Source organism: Peromyscus californicus, unplaced genomic scaffold (assembly GCF_007827085.1).
Source record: "Peromyscus californicus insignis strain IS unplaced genomic scaffold, ASM782708v3 Scaffold_6__1_contigs__length_162567912, whole genome shotgun sequence".
In the NCBI taxonomy this organism is placed as follows: domain Eukaryota; kingdom Metazoa; phylum Chordata; class Mammalia; order Rodentia; family Cricetidae; genus Peromyscus; species Peromyscus californicus.
In genome coordinates, this window is record NW_026294584.1 from 138298806 (window position 1) to 138304235 (window position 5430).

Below are 5430 nucleotides of genomic sequence, written 5' to 3' on the forward strand. Positions count from 1 at the left end.
TCAAATCCACCCACCAAACTCTCCTTAAAAATTTTCCCATAGTCTCCCTGTTAGGATCCTGCCACGCTCCAGCTGCATGACTGCACATGCGCAGTTCAGGAGCTAGACAAGGGATCTTGCATCTTAGTTATCAGTGCGTCCTGGTGACTATGTGCTCGAGGTGTGGTCACGCAATGGGGGCATGTGTGGTGTAGCTCTGTAAGCCCACCTGCGCCTTCAAGAGCCATGACTCAGACCCCACCCTCTCTCTCTGTTCTGTTCTGTCTCCCCCAGGCCTGGTTCTTCTCCCCCACCTCTCTTCCTCCTAATAAAGCTCTCTGCTACTAGATAGTTGTGGCCATGCCTCGTGACTTTTTCTCGCAGTAACCAGCGCCGTTTATCATTCATTTCACTCCCCTAATCACTTCCCACCCCCAACCTCATGTACTTGCTTTAAAAACCCACTGAGCCCACTTCGTGAGTCAGTATGTCCATGAACATAGGGTCATCCTCTGGAATGTGGGCGGCCCATCAGAGGCAAGAATTTGAAAACAAAAAACTTACTGTCCTTCCCAGCAGCCATCAGCTGCCTATAATAGCTCCTCAGCTAGGGGCGGGACTTTGTGATCCCCTCCCCATCCAGGCTGGAATTTCACCTGGCTGGATCTTGTGCGTGCATCATAGCTGCTGTAAGTTTATGTGTTCAATGACCCAGTCGTGTCTAGGAAACACTACTTTGAAGCAGCCCTCTACAACTCTTGCCTCTTACAATCTTTCTGCTTCCTCTCCTGTGATGATCCCTGGGCCTTGGGGACAGGAAGTATAATGCAGATGTCCCATTTAGGGCTGAGCAGGCCACAGTCTCTTATTCTCCTCACTTTAACCAGTTGTGGGTCTCTGTACTGACTGTCGGCTACTGCAAAAAGAAGCTTCTCTGACAAGGTAGAGAGATGCTCTCATCTACGGGTATAAACGTAAGTATTTAGAAGGCAGTTTAATACTGTGCCCATTTAGCAATCAGAAAATGGTTGGTTGCTCCCGTAACAAACAGTTCAGGCCACTATCAGGCCAGTGGGCATATCTTGCCAGGCTGGCTGTTACTGTGCAACAATTTTTTTTATAAAGCATTTATGGGTACGTATTTTCATTTCTCTTGAGCAGATAGGTAAGAGTGCTACAGCAAAGTCAGACAGTAAACGTTTCCTTTTAGTGTAAGGTTTGAAAACCAGACAGCCTAGTTATCTTTCCTAATCGTTACATCTGACCCTGGGCTACTAGAGAAAATGTGAATGCATAAGACATATCGGTGCTTTCGCGGGTCAATTTAAAAAAAGGTATCCATATGCGTTCAGCTACACAGACTATCACAGACTATGTTTAAGCTATTGATGACAAAGTAGGGAGAGCTTAGGACTCATCACACCCCAAAAGTTAGGGACTCAAAAGGGAATTACATCAGCACTCGGTTGATACACTTGTGTAGGTCGCTCAGAACTGCTGCCCTGTGGTGACAATCTTGCAGTGACTTTCTTATCTGCAGCATGCAAGAAAGAATAGTGTAAGGCTTGGGCCTAAATCAACTATTTGTCACAATCACTCTCTATTTTATCATTCTCAAAAAGATACCATTCATGATAAACTAAAAACTACAAGTGCAGACTTCTTGTTTAACAATGAAAGAAATGATGAGCTGAATTAATTGAGATATTGTGCCCCAAAGAAGTACAGTAAATCCTCAAATCTACTGCTTAATCATACAGTCTTTGGAAAATGGTATGATAGTGCCTGTCTGTATCCCAGAACTTAGGAGTCTGAGGCAGATGGACCACGAGATAGAGGCTTGCCTAAGCTCCGCAGTGAAGCCTTGCTTCAAAAGTCCAAAGAGGAAGAGATCAAAAGAAGCATTTGAGCGAGGTTTGTCTATGTAGCATAGTGCAGAGGGCTTGTCTAACATCCGAGGACCCGGCTTCCATCCTCAGCACTGAAGAAGCACGTCCCAGGGGAGGAAAGATGTGGAAATGTATGGGAACCAAAGTGTACTGGCTTATGAGTTGTTTTACCGAGACAACCAACGCAGGCGCTCATTAAAAAATCCAGTCTCTGTTCTCTGAGAGCCTCACGTGGAACTCCCTCTGTTGGACACTGTGCTTGGTGAGTTTTTCTTGCTGAAAGGCACCATCGCAAAGACTGTGGTGGCAAAGCACTTGAGGTTCCTTCTGAGAGCGAGCCCCCGTGCCAAGTGTGGACTGAGCGATGGCGTGTCACTGTAGTTGTGATCATAGTGAATGTGCGCTCCGGCAGTGACAGCTGGGGAGGCCAGGGTTATAGCATTATACTGGCCCTGCTTCCAGCTCAAGTTTTCTGTGAACACGAAATTGCTCTAAAAATAAAGACCAGAGGAGAAGCCTCACTAAAGGGGAGGGGCTTCACTAATGGGGGGGGGGCTCACTAATGGACTCAGGACCGTGTACTGTATTTAATAATTTACGTCTCAATGAAAGTTTCAAGAAGTAGGTTTACCTTACATTATGTATTAGTTAGGGTTTCAATTGCTGTGATCAAACCACAACCAAAAGCACCTTGTGGAGAAAAGGGTTTACTTAACTTACACATTCCAGTCACAGTCCACTGTGGGAAGTCAGGGCAGAAATTCAAGGCAGCAACCCAGAGGTAGGAACTGAAGCAGAAGCCATGGAGGAACACTGCTTACTCCTCATGGCTTACTGTTTGTTTTCTTAACACCCCCGTGCTGTGGGATGGTCTGTATGTCAAATGTGTTGCTGATTGGTCAATAAATAAATCACTGATTGGCCCGTGGCCAGGCAGGAAGTATAGGCGGGACAAGGAGGAGAATAGAGCTGGGAAGTGGAAGGCTGAGTCAGAGAGACACTGCCAGCCGCCACCATGACAAGACGCATGTGAAGATGCCGGTAAGCCACAAGCCACGTGGCAAGGTATAGATTAATAGAAATGGATTAATTTAAGCTGTAAGAACAGTTAGCAAGAAGCCTGCCACGGCCATACAGTTTGTAACCAATATAAGTCTCTGTGTTTACTTGATCGGGTTTGAGCGGCTTGGGACTGGCGGGTGAGAGAGATTTGTCCTGACTGTGGGCCAGGCAGGAAAACTCAAGCAACACCCCCGGACCATCTGCCTAGGGTTAGCCCCACCCACAATGGGCCAGGACCTCCCACATCGATCATTAACCAAGAAAATGCCTCACAGGTCAGCCTACAGGTTGATCTTGTGGAGGCATTTTCTAATTGAGGTTCCCTACTCTCAGATGACTCTTAGCTTGTGTCAAATTGGCAAAAAAAAAAAAAAAAAAAAAAAAAAAACCACCTAGTCAGCACATATTATGTCTCAAAACTTGCCAGAGATCTGCTCTGGCAGGGTTCAGGTCTCAAAGAGGAGATGTGGAGTCAAGAGAAGGGAGGGGGCTGGTGGGATCTGAGGATGAAAAGGTATGGTTGCCCACGTGCTTACTGAAAAAAAGAATGCACATTTTATACTCTATAGTTGTACATAGGATTAAACGTGAGTTTAAAAGGGGCATGTGAGCTGAATGTGGCTCGTGATCAGGGATTTAGGAAGCTAGCACTGACCTTGACAAGTTAACAGGCACCAGTCACATGTTATGAAAGGGCCACAAGTTCCCATTGCCAGAGATAAGTATTTGTCTCTTCTAGCAGGCGGGAAATTTCTTCAAGCCCTTGAGGGAATCGGACTTTTGTCCAAATGCCTGACCTTGGGAAAAGGACTTTGGGGGTGAGGGATGGGGGGGGAGGGCAGCAGACACTCCATTATAAAATATTGCAGTTTTTTATATGGCTTAGTTTATCCAAATAGCTAAAACCTAAAGTAAGCAAAGATGAACCCAGACAAATATTACTGTGAACCTGAGTAGACCTTAGGAATTTATAAATTTTGATTATTAAATATATCTTATTTATCAAGTCTATGTTACTTCTCATTTTCTAGCAGCTTGGTGTTAACTTGTATGGGAGTAGGTAGAGTTATCATGCTACAGTGGTGGGGATTTTTCCAAAAAATTATTTGTTTAAACAGGCTGCTGTTTTATACATTTTTGTCCTTCAAAGCCCGCACAAAAGGGAAAGGTGTAAGGAAACTCTCATAACACACAGTGAGAATCATTAAAAATGAAAGCAAAAGGGCGCTGGAGAACTATGATCTGCAAAGTCGAAATGCTGGAACTTTGTCAAGCAGCAATGGTCATAATGCGGTCCACACTGAAAAACTCAAGCAACTTCCAACATATATGCTGTTTACAATTCAAAAGAAGTCACATACTAACTGTTTCAAGAGACTATGGAAAGTGACCACTCTGACCTTTTAAGTCATGTGCAAACTGTGGGGGGGCCCAAAACAGCTTGACCACACAGCTGCCATGACAGGCTTAGGGGCTCAGACACAGCTTCTGTAACAGGCTTACTGGCAGGTAACACCCAGACCCAGGAAAAGTCATAAGCTGACACCACCCAGGGATCCACCCAGAGATGGGCCAGCATCTAAGGGGAAGAACCTGACACCCAAAACATTCCAACCATTAGATAAGATTAGATAAGATCGACAGGTGCCTCTGAGCCTAGCACACATCTATTTCCCTTTTTACCAATATACCCCTAGATAAATATCAGCCAATCAAGGCCCTGAACCCTGGAAATCTCCTCACCCCAACCTCTGCTATGATAGAAACCCCACCCTGCCCAGGCTTGGGGCTCTCTGTTCTCACCGCTGCATCTGACAGATGGAGAGTCTAAGCTTGAATAAAGGCTCTTTGCTTTTACATATGTGATTCAGTCTCCGTGGTGGTCTTTTGGGGGTCCCTGCAATCTGAGCATAACACAAGCCATGGCGTATTCCATTCCCAGCATTCAAGAAGGGCTGTTCTGGGCTGGAGAGATGGCTCAGAGGTTAAGAGCCCTGGCTGCTCTTCCAGAGGTCCTGAGTTCAATTCCCAGCACCCGCATGGTGGCTCACAATCATCTGTAATGAGATCTGGTGCCCTCTTCTGGTGTGCAGACAGAACACTGTATACATAATAAAGAAATAAATCTAAGGAAAAAAAAGAAGGGCTGTGATGACCAAATAATAAGGTATAATAATAAGGTATAAGCCAATATAAACCAACAACCCAACTCCGATGTGCTGACCCCCATTTCTACACATGAATATATTCTTGATCAAACAAGCACATGGAAGAATATACATTAAATCAGTGGGATAATTTTCTCCCAGCCATTTGGTAATGTCCAAGAGGCTAAAGGATACATTTTTTCCAGTTTCCTATGTACAACTGAAATATTACAAAACATATGAATTTGGCAGCTAAGAAAATGATGCTTTAAAAACATAATGTGAGGAAATATCTGTGTAACTGAACACAGACGTGTTATCTACAGATAGTAGTGATGCTCGTCTCACAGAAT